Source organism: Podarcis cretensis (assembly GCF_951804945.1).
Source record: "Podarcis cretensis genome assembly, chromosome: 7".
Classification (NCBI taxonomy): Eukaryota; Metazoa; Chordata; class Lepidosauria; order Squamata; family Lacertidae; genus Podarcis; species Podarcis cretensis.
The window spans coordinates 70,703,767-70,716,023 of NC_137176.1; the positions used below are offsets into that span (position 1 = coordinate 70,703,767).

The window sequence follows — 12,257 nt, forward strand, 5'->3', positions numbered from 1 at the left end:
GATTGCTTGTCATTAAAAAAAGGGAAAAAATCCCAATCAGCATGACATTGAGGGTTTCTACACCAGATGAAAACTTCTGTAAAGTTCTCTTCCTTAAGAGCCAGCACACTTGTGATTTGTACATAGTGGGTCTTGATTAAAGAAGTTGGAATGGTTAGGGAAATCATAACATAAGGACACCTTGAAATAAGCATGGCAGCCTTAAGGAAGTTTAAAACAAATCCAAGTAGCGTTAGCATAAAAGCTTCCTTGAACTTTAACATAGCAACTGTGAAGGACATCATGATCCTGGGACTAGTGTGTGCATGTGTGTGTGTACACACTGTAGATTGGCTTCATCTAGTTACTTCTCCTTTAGCCTCTTGCCTGTTCCTGCTTACCTGCATGTGCAAAGTGAGGAAAGATAGGAAGTTTTTCATAGGCCGCTTCTCCTCCTCCACCCCAATTGTATTATTTTTCCTTTTCAGCGGACATTGCTGGCTCCTTTCTCACTGGTGACTTCAGATCAGATCATGCTCTTGATGCAAAGGAGAGGCCAGCACCTTGCAGTGGGCTGGAACTTAAGATCTGGAGTAGTATAGATATATATTTACCTTGAATTGTTCTTCTGAGCTTGTTCACCTCCCTGCTACACACACACATGTGCAGTGGGAAGAAAGTCCCTCACTGGAGCTGTGGCCTAGGCTGACCTACAACATACATCTGGAAAGAGGGAGGAAGAAAAGAGGGAGGGTGTTATTAAGCAAAGTGGTGGTTCTGACCACAGACAGAGGGTGCGGTATCTGACAAATCTCTAACATGAGAAGGTTGTTAGGTTGGGGGAGACTGGCTGGGTTGAGAGCCGAGGCACATGAAGTTTTGTAACAAGAAAATAACTGTATTGTACCCCCTCTGCCCAATGTTTGTGTTGGGAATTTACTTGTGTATGGTCAAAGTTTCAAAATAAATGGGTGTATTACGACCACTCAACTGCATTTTGTTGCACTGTCAGTTTTTAAAGAACTCCATAAGAAGGTTGTTCAAGTGTGCATTTCAATACATGGTACCGACTAAATTGTGTTAGAGATTGTGAGCTGAAAGGTGATGGTAATTTTGGTTTCATAATCCAGAATGAAGGGGTATACAGTTTCATCACCCCTTGGGACAACTGGAAGTTGATGGTTTTTGTCTGTGGTACTTTTGTGTTACAAAATAAGCTGTGTCCCTTACGTTCTGGTATGAGGGACAATAATTTAAAATAAGGATTTTGATCAGTATCTGGAACGTGCATATCTGAAATGTGCTCAAATGTGAGTCAGTCAAAATGTATTGAGAGTTTTGAACATTCTACTCTTTTTGGTAGAAGGGAAGAAACAGGTGTAGGCTGGTTTGTTTTTTGAAATACAGTATAGTGCATTTCACCCTCTGTGACTATGGCTATGGCGATTCATATATTCATGATACACATTTTGGTCTAGTGCCAAAACTTAATTTGTGTAGCATTTAGGCTGCATTATCCTTGATTACTTAACTTGATACTATGACCCACTGCGTTTGTGGGACTTTCTGAATAATTTTGCACAGGATTGGTCTGCCAGACATATATTACCATTAAGGAGTTGTCATTTACTTGATGTAAGAATTGATACAAAGATTTGAATACCTCTTTATTAGAGAAATGTTGTTGTTTTTTTAACTTCATGAAGGTGCTAAATGTTTTCAGTTAGGCCATCAAGTATTTATAGTTATTTGCATTTGCGGTAAGACACATAGAATTCTTTTCATATTACTATACTGAAAAAAGTGGTAAAAATAAAAATCTCACGTGATGATTTTTACATCACTATGCTCACTGTCACCTATTCCAGGTTGGTTGTACCAGTAGAGATTCTTAGTCTTTGTATGATGGATACCACATTTTCTTCCATCATCTTATTCAATGGAAGCATCTTGAAAGGCTTCTGAATTAAACATCAGCTTCTTTTGCACTCTGGTACAGCTGCATTGAACTTGTAAGGATGCAGGGAAATGAAGTTAGGTAGAGTATAGACATTGCTATGTCCGCACTCATAGCAGATCTTGAAGCCATATGTCAAGGCACAACTATTTAAGCGGTGGATTCATGGCTGTAGCCAGGAGTTTTGTTGGGGGGCAGGCTTTTGTTGGGGGGGCAGAACCTCAGATTTGTATTGATTTGTATTGATTTTGATTGATTTAGGGGGCAGCTGCCTCCCTGCCCTCCCTTGGCTATGCCTATGGGTGGATTGGATGGGGGGGGGGGATTTAGTTCAATTATCATATGTATTTGTCTCTTGAAAAGGTCTTCAGAATTTGCTTGTTAATTCTCTTCTCTTATGCACTACTTGAAAAGCCACAGTCTAAGAATATAATATGCATTATTTTGTGATATCTTTCAAAGTGATTGCACTCATTATTTTTGTGAAAGCTATTTTTTCTGCACTGCTCCCCCCCCCCCATGATGTTTATTGGCCTTTTTCACCTCTTGGAAAGAAAGAACCGCTAGAGAGCTGAGGAACAGAGGGATGAGAACAAAGGCTGATTTACACAACTCTGTAGATAGGCTGCTTGAGTGGATCATTCAACCTGACTGCATGAAGAGGTGGCTTTCTGATGTCACTGTTCAGTTTGCCCATCCCTACATGGTGATGTAAGGTAAAGGTGTATAAACCTTATTGAGTGCTGATGAGTGAATGCCAGTTGCTACTGGACAATTTCACCACATGGGTTGAATACCATCAAATACATTTAGGTGTGCATTGAGTTGCAATGGCATTGCCAATTTGTTTTTTAGGGAAAGCTTCAAACCTGAGAAATAGCTCAGTTGCTTAGAGCATGGTGCTGATAATGCCAAGGTTGCAGGTTCGATTCCCGTAAGGGACAGCTGCATATTCTTGCATTACACGGGGTTGGACCAGATGATCCTCAGGGTCCCTTCCAGCTCTAGAATGCTATGATTCAACATCCAGGGAACTTAACACCTGCCTGACAGGTGAATTTCCCATTGCTGCATCAAAGGGGCGACCTATGTTAGTCTGTTGTAGCAAAAAACCTACAAGGAATACTGTGGCACTTTAAGGTACATGTCAGATTTATTTTAAAGTTTTGAATGTTCTGCAGGACATCTGCATGTGCTTTACATCCGTATGCTGGTAGAAGCTTCGCTTGCTGAATTTCTGCTTCTCCTACCGCTGTGAAAGGCAAAGAGCCCTGCCAGAAAAAAATAAATTGTACAAATTGGCCCTAAGTGACAATCTGAGAAGACGGCTTCACCATCATTCTTGTTCTGAGTAGACTGTGAGAATGGAAGAGAATGGATATATTCAATAGAAAGATAACGTATCAACATATTTTGTCAAAGGTTGCAGGACAAGGAAGTGGGTATCTTTCATCCTGAACATGGACAGATCCTGCAGCTGTAGAAAAGAGTGGTGGAAATGATCAGTGTGCTGGCGCAACTCTCCTATAAGGAAGGGTTGCAAGATTTGGGGGTCAGTAGTTTAGAAAAAGGAACGCAGGTGGCGCTGTGGGTTAAAGCCTCAGCGCCTAGGGCTTGCCGATCGAAAGGTCGGCGGTTCGAATCCCTGCGGCGGGGTGCGCTCCCGCTGCTCGGTCCCAGCGCCTGCCAACCTAGCAGTTCGAAAGCACCTCCGGGTGCAAGTAGATAAATAGGGACCGCTTACCGGCGGGAAGGTAAACGGCGTTTCCGTGTGCGGCTCTGGCTCGCCAGAGCAGCGATGTCACGCTGGCCACGTGACCCGGAAGTGTCTCCGGACAGCGCTGGCCCCTGGCCTCTTAAGTGAGATGGGCGCACAACCCCAGAGTCTGTCAAGACTGGCCCGTATGGGCAGGAGTACCTTTACCTTTACCTTTAGTTTAGAAAAACGGTGGGGGGATGACGACTAAGGTGTATACAGTGCTGTTTTTTCTAGAAAAAGAGGCCCCGGAACTCAACATGAACGCCTCCATTGTTCGCTTTGGATGGCAAGGGCACCCACCTGAGAGGTGCCGGAACTGAGTTCTGGTGAGTTCAGGCTGAAAAAAAAGCCCCGTTGAAATCCCTTCTCAAAACCCACCTTTTCCACGAAGCTTTTGGCATAATCCCATAATGCCCGTGTAACTAAATCTCGTCACATGCAGCTGAAGCAGCTGCATACTCCTTTGCCCTCCTCTGTTGATTTCTCTGTGTTGAATTTTTGATTGTGAGCTCCTTGGGGCAGGGACCTGCTCTCATACTTTGCAAAGCACCATGTGCATTGCTGGCACCAAACAAACAAATAATATGAACGTCATTATTGTTATAGGCAAGCATGGCATGGTTGTATATAGGGTATAGTGGAAACCATTACATTGTGTTAGGTCCTGAGGGGTGCACATTTTGTACCATGCAGTTGTGATATCCTGGACAGAGGGGCAATCATCTCAAGAAGGGGTTTCATTTATTTGGGGTTGGGAGCAGGGCCAGCCTGCCCATGAGGCAAGGTGAAGGGTCCCACCAGAGCAGCAGTTCCTGATGTCGAACCTTCTTACCCCCTTGTTCCTGGTGCAGATCTTCCCTGACCCCTTCTTAGCTGACTGGTAGCTATTTGGGGGTCTGTGTCAGGTGCCAAGATGTCTTTGGCCAATCCGGGGTGGGAGGAGTATTGTTTGTTAAAAGACAGCTTGAAGGTATATAAGATAAGACTGGCTAGAGGTTTCTGAATTTGCGTCTCCTAGTGGCTTGATTGTTTTGAACTGAAAGCCAAATTAAAAGTAGGAAAGTCAATAGAATTTGGTGACCTCATGGATGAAAAGCATAAAAGAAAAACAGAATGAGGGCGGGTCTGTAATGGGCTCTTATACTGACTTGTTTGCTCTTAAATCAGCATAAGGATGGAAGCCTTTGTGCAGCATTTTCTCCTTTCTGGATTTGCTTTCCCCCCTTCTTCTGTACTTCATTCCACAAGTTTGACCTCACAGTCAATGTCTCTTTAAAACTTGCACAGCTGAAGTAAGCAAACTTTTAAAGAAATTAGAAGTTAAGCGTGTACTTAATTCTCTTCCATTGAATGAGATTTACAGTGCTTAACTTTAGCAGCACCGTGCCCAAATTCAAGTCCAGATTTTGATCCAATAGATCACACTTGCCCTCTTGATATGTGCAAGGGAGTAGAAGACTGTGTTGGAATTTTAATTCATGTGGAATTACTGCGGTGGGGGGAAGAATCCAATACCAGAAGCTAGTGGGAATTGAATATCCTGCTTGGGAATCTTTGCTGCAAGGCTACCAAGGTTTTCCAAATCAGTTTGAATGTTTCCATAATACTGTAATAGTAATTCCTCCATGAGAATTATTTTTTAAATTCTCCCATGAAGGGAAATGTTATGTACATTTGAACTGCCCTTGAGAGAGATAAATAAATAAATAAATAAATACTGCAGGGGAGCAATTATAGTGCTATGTGGTATATATGTTTAATTACCTCTAAGTGGGAAAAACTGGGATAGGTTTGGTGCTGTGGTGTGCTTCCATGTAGAGGAAAATATTTTGTGTCTTGTTGGTAACCGTGTTGTTATAATGTATCATGCACAAAACATATCTTTGTTTTCACCCAAATAATAGCATTTTCTTTATAGCGTTTATCTGGGGTGGGGAAGGAGTGGAATCCTGAATGTTTAAAGAGAGAGAGTAGTAGCTTACCGTCATGTCAGTTCACGTCCGTTTAATTGAGGTTGTCTTTGTATATTATGAAATACTCCAGGCGTCATTGTTGATGGTTGAGGGCAGTAGGAAACAGACTGGAAGACATGAATGCAGGATAAAAAAAAAGAGCCCAGCACTGAGGTCAGAAAAAGGTTTTGCAGAGCGAGATTTGGATCAGCATTTCAAAATGTTATACTCTCTTTCATGTAATATTTTGAAAAGTTCAAACAGCAAAAATTTTATATACCTCCTGTGTTCTAGAGCAAATAAAGGTAGTATTTTGCAGATATTTGGAAACTTCTTACAGCTTTTGCAGGGAACTTAACACTGAAATTTCAATATGGGGAGACCTGTGGAGGAAGGGCAGGGTCATGGAAGAAGGAATCTGCTACAGAAGTATATGTGTTTCTTTCTGTTACCTCTGCTTGCATGCCCTCCAATATTTATCTGATGAAAATAGGGACATCCTATTCAATAATAATAATAATAGTAATAATTTTTCTGTTTATACCCCACCCATCCGACTGGGTTGCCCCAGCCACTCTGGGCGGCTTCCAACATATACAAAAACATTAAACATTTTTTTAAAAACCTTCCCGATACAGGGCTGCCTTCAGCTGGCTTAGGGATCGGATAACTCCATGCACTCCAACATTTCTCTGATGAAACATTTATCCAATGATCATTTCTCTGATGAAAATAGGGGTGTCCTAAGGAAAACTGGGACTTTCTGGGATCAAATCAGAAACTGGGATGGCTTCTGTAAATCTGGGACTGTCCCTGGAAAACAGGGACACGATATCTTCAGACACGCTTACTAGGTAGTTGGCCCCACTGAACACAGTGGAACCCCTGACCAAACTTCCATAATTTTGTGTTGCTAGTTGGAGCCAGTGTGGTGTAGTGGTTAGAGTGTTGGTCTGGTCAACCATGAAACCTTTAAATCCCTGATCAACCATGAAACTTACTGGGTGACCTTGGGCCAGTCACACTCTCTCAGTTTCACCTATCTCAAGGTGTTGTCGGGAGAATGAAATGTGGAGGAGAACCAATTACTCCACCTTGAGCTTCTTGGATATAAATGTAATCAGTAAATAGTGACAATAGGATATGGGGATGAGGATGATGGTTTTGAGTTTGGGATGCTGGTGTGACTGAAATTGGAAGCCCTGCTTTATTCAGATCCCAGTTTTGCCCAAAATACCAGCGAAAGGTGCATGAATGGAAGGCTGTTTAAAGAATCGCAACAAACAAAATATGTGAAACCAGGGCATTTTGAAACGCATCATCTGTCTGTACGTATTTTAAGTAGGAGGGTCCAACTTTTCCTTACGTACTTCTAGTTTTTTATGTGTATTTAGTTTGAGTGGAATTTAAGCTGCTACAACAAAGCTTGTCTTGCAACTTTACTGGGGTTCACTGAAGATGATTGCTTGAAATTGCTCGTATTTGGGTGGCTTCCCCACTATATTTAACCTCCAATAAATATTTATAGCCCCACTTCCTTGTGTGAAGAAGTACATTTCTGGCCCAGAGGTTTTAAAACAAGAAACATAATCCCTGCCCCCACGCACACAGAAACAAAAATAGTTCAAACTTTAAAACAGTGCATTCTAGATGTTTCCCAATTTCCCAAGCTTAAAAGACAAGCCTGGAAAGCACAGAGAAACCTTCTAACCCTCGAGAAAGGATTTCTATTCTGTCACTATTCGGATAAGGAAACATGGCTTTGTCCCTGGAGCTATTTTGACGGTATCTCCTTCATTGGAGCCCTGCAGTCTAAAAGCTGTCTCGCCTGAATTCCTTTTGCAGTTTTAAACGATTTAGATTCCAGTGGGCGAGCAAAGTTAGTGCTAAAGCAGGGGTGAGAAGGGAGCAGAGATGATTCCTGCACTTTGGTGGCTTCTAGGCAAAGAGATTTGCAGGTGTCATTCACACTTTATCATGTGTGACACTTGCAAGGCTTGCTGCTAGGCTACAGAGACTTGCTGCTGGGTAGTCCAATACAAACCATCATCTAGACCAGGGGTCAGCAAACTTTTTCAGCAGGGGGCTGGTCTACTGTCCCTCAGACCTTGTGGGGGGCCGGACTATACAGTGGTACCTCGGGTTACATAAACTTCAGGTTACATACGCTTCAGGTTACAGACTCCGCTAACCCAGAAATAATACCTCGGCTTAAGAACTTTGCTTCAGGATGAGAACAGAAATCGCGTGGCGGCGGCGCAGTAGCAGCGGGCGGCCCCATTAGCTAAAGTGGTGCTTCAGGTTAAGAACAGTTTAGGTTAAGAACGGACCTTTGGAACGAATTAAGTACGTAACCAGAGGTACCACTGTATTTTTTTTGGGGGGGTGAACGAATTCCTATGCCCCACAAATAACCCAGAGATGCATTTTAAATAAAAGGACACATTCTACTAATGTAAAAACACGCTGATTCCTAGACCGTCTGCGGGCCGGATTTAGAAGGCGATTGGGCCAGATCCGGCCCCCGGGCCTTAGTCTGTCTACCCATGATCTAAACTCAAAGTACTGTTTTCCCTGCCTCCTAAGCATTGCCGTACTTCCTGGGGGAAGCTGGAGTCTTGCCACAGCCTCAAGTGTAGCATGTGATCCATGTACTAATATACTGCAGAGTGCTATTCTCCATTCTTAGGTGTTGTTGGAGTACACCTGGCTTAGTTGACTGGGGCTGCAGTCCAGCAACACTGGTGGACTAAATGTTGGAGAATGCTGTTGCACAGCAGCACTTGACAACCTGGCGCTTGACAACCTGGTGCCCTCCAAAGGTTTGGGACAACCATTCCCATCAGCCCCAGGAAGCACAGCACAGCACAGTGTTTTTTCTCAAAATCGCAAGAAATCATTTTTTAAATCTTTGTCACTTTACACAGTGATTTACCGAGTAACACAAGGGGGGGGGATGGACCCCTGCCTAGAGGAACTTATAATTTAGCAGGGCTAGAGGTAAGCAGGCAACAAAGCCAGGGTGGGGAAAGAATTTGGAAATGCAAGGTTAGCAAGGTGTTGTGGTTAATTCTGAAGTGCAGGCACTCTTTATTCCAATCCCCATAGTCATGTCCCCATAGCTTGCCTTTTCTAAGACTGCAACATAAAAACGAACTTTTGACTAAAGCAGATACAGTGATACCTCAGGTTAAGAACTTAATTCGTTCTGGAGGTCCGTTCTTAACCTGAAACTGTTCTTAACCTGAGGTACCACTTTAGCTAACGTGGCCTCCCGCTGCCACCACACGATTTCTGTTCTCATCCTGAGGTGAAGTTCTTAACACGAGGTACTATTTCTGCATTAGCAGAGTCTGCAACCTGAAGCATCTGTAACCTGAGGTACCACTGTACTGTGGCACCAATATCAAGCCAGCTCTTTTCTTTCATGGAGGTTCGGGTGAATTCTGTGTCTAGGGCAGCTGTCTACCAGCTCCATCTGGTATGCAGGCTGAGACCTTACCTGCCCGCGGACTGTCTTGCCAGAGTGGTGCATGCTCTGGTTATCTCCCGCTTGGACTACTGCAATGCGCTCTATGTGGGGCTACCTTTGAAGGTGACCTGGAAACTACAACTAATCCAGAATGCGGCAGCTAGACTGGTGACTGGGAGTGGCTGCCAGGACCATATAACATTGGTCCTAAAGGATCTTCATTGGCTTCCAGAACGTTTCCGAGAACATTTCAAAGTGTTGGTGCTGACCTTTAAACTCCTAAATGGCCTCAGCCCAGTGTCTCCACACACATTGCTCAGCCCAGACACTGAAGTCCAGCTCTGAGGGCCTTCTGCTGGTTCCCTCACTGTGAGAAGTGAGGTTACAAGGAACCAGGCAGAGGGTCTTCTCGGTAGTGGCGCACGCCCTGTGGAATGCCCTCCCTTCAGATGTCAAGGAAGTAAACAACTACCTGACTTTTAGAAGACATCTGAAGGCAGCCCTTTTTAGGGAGGTTTTTAAGGATTGATGTTTTTAGATATGTCGTAAGCCGCCCTGAGTGAATGGGGAAACCCAGCCAGATGGGTGGGGTATAAATAATATTATAATAATAATTATAATAATTACTATTACTATTCCTTTCCCTTCTGCTTCTCCCCCCATACTTTGTTCAAAGTTCAGGTTGCTGAAGTGCTCTAATCGACTCAAAAGATTGCTTACTGTTCTGTGGCATTTTTGGTTGGTCGTACCCACGCGGGTGGCGCTGTGGGTAAAAGCCTCAGTACCTAGGACTTGCTGATCGAAAGGTCGGCGGTTCGAATCCCTGCGGCGGGGTGCGCTCCCGTTGCTCGGTCCCAGCACCTGCCAACCTAGCAGTTCGAAAGCACCCCCGGGTGCAAGTAGATAAATAGGGACCGCTTACTGACGGGAAGGTAAATGGCGTTTCTGTGTGCTGTGCTGGCTCGCCAGATGCAGCTTTGTCACGCTGGCCATGTGACCCGGAAGTGTCTCCGGACAGCGCTGGTCCCCGGCCTCTTAAGTGAGATGGGCGCACAACCCTAGAGTCGGACACGACTGGCCCGTACGGGCAGGGGTACCTTTACCTTTTAATCAGTAGCATAGTGGCAAATTAAGAAATGTCTGGTCCCCCCACAATAGTCACGGCCACACGCTTCCTAAGACTATAAACTTTCCAAGATTATATAGTAATCTTATAATTGTACAATAATAATAATTAGGGATGCATTGATTGTGCCAAACTAGCATTCAAAATTTGCTAGGCTGCAGACCCATTCTGCACTTGCGACCAAGTGAAGATACCCAGGCGCCAGGATCTAGAAGTGCATGCCTGGGGATCCTTGGATCTTGACTGTTTTCACACGCTAGCAACACATCCTGTGGAATTCTATCTGTTGTGTTTTATCTGCACAATCAGAATACCTCAGGAACCAAAAAGTCATATTGAGAAATATGACTTCCAATCCGCCTGGCCCAAAAATGGCAACTAGGCATTCCATTTTGGTGATGGTTTAAGGAGCCATTCAGCGCCTCGATTATATATATGAATTTGTAATACTAGCAGTAGAGCCATTGATATAAATGACTTTAAAGTTAAGTGTGTTCTGACCATCACTAGTTTTTATTCTGTGAAATGGATACATTGTGCTGCTCACAACATTTTCTTAGATTTCCAAATGTGCCTAGAATTTTGGGTAGGATCTCTCCCAGCCCTGCCCGGAGATACTTGAGACTGAACCTTGGATCTTTTGCAGGCAATGTGTGTGCTCTCATCCTGAGCCATGGCCCTTTCCCATATTGTATGCTGTTCATAGATGTGAGAGCATCACCAAGACATCCCTACAGAGAGATGTAACCAACCTCAACTGAGTGGGCCTGCACCACTTACCTGACCTCCCTCCCTCCAGCCTTGACTTGTCAGAGGGAGGTCAGGTAAGCAGCAAGGCCCCCCTGCGTCATCCACTAATACTCACTCCTGATGATGGTGAATGGAAGAAAGGCAACCCCAGAAAACCTTGAGAAAGCAGGCAGAGGAGACAGGGGTTTCTAGCAGTGATCAAACCAGACTTAGACTCTGTTTTCTGAAAGAAGATGGAGCCCACCTGCCTTCCACCCCTGTGCCAAGTCTAGAAACAGCATAACAATGAAATGACCTCATAACCGCTGTTCACATTTTCCCTGGTGGAAATGTATTGGTGCCTTACAGCTTTTCTTACAGCTTATTATTTATGAGACTTATTTAAACACTTTCCTCCTCCTGTTTGTCTGGTATCATCTTGCCACAAAACAAACAAGCAGCCCAAATAAAATAATTATTTTTTTCAAAAGTTTGTTTCGTAATTAAATATTTATTGAATTGCTCCATCTCTAATTAATCTTGGCAGGCAGGGAGTGATTTCTTGGTAATGATGCCAGGCTCAGATATGTATAGAAGTTAGCAGTGAAGTTCTTTCTCCAGCATATCTGTGCAGAATAATGATCTGTCTTGCCCACATACCTGCCAAATTCCCCTGCCCTACCTCCCAATACAGGGACGCAGGTGGCGCTGTGGGTTAAAGCCTCAGCGCCTAGGGCTTGCCGATCGAAAGGTCGGCGGTTCGAATCCCTGCGGCGGGGTGCGCTCCCGCTGCTCGGTCCCAGCGCCTGCCAACCTAGCAGTTCGAAAGCACCTCCGGGTGCAAGTAGATAAATAGGGACCGCTTACCAGCGGGAAGGTAAACGGCGTTTCCGTGTGCGGCTCTGGCTCTGGCTCTGGCTCTGGCCAGAGCAGCGATGTCACGCTGGCCACGTGACCCGGAAGTGTCTCCGGACAGCGCTGGCCCCTGGCCTCTTAAGTGAGATGGGCGCACAACCCCAGAGTCTGTCAAGACTGGCCCGTACGGGCAGGGGTACCTTTACCTTTACCTTTACCTCCCAATACAAGGTGTAGGAGGATCAGTGTTAGACCTTGGCATCCTCAGGCAGTTTCTGATGTCTTGGAGTTTTGAAAAGACGGCTACCTACCCTTGACTCCCTGATCCTTGCTTCCATTGTCTGTTTGTGTGCATGCTTGCTTGCCAGTGGCTCTGTGCAAGCAAGGAGATGGTGATGAGGATCACTAAGACATCCTGCCAAGGATCT

The 12,257-nt window shown here is 44.5% G+C and overlaps 1 protein-coding gene across 2 annotated transcripts in view; it reads left to right on the top strand.

Annotated features, from left to right (window-relative positions):
• Nucleotides 1–12,257, top strand: part of GRHL2 (grainyhead like transcription factor 2) — an 82,802-nt gene that overhangs the window by 826 nt on the left and 69,719 nt on the right. The gene's annotated exons all lie outside the window — the stretch shown is intronic.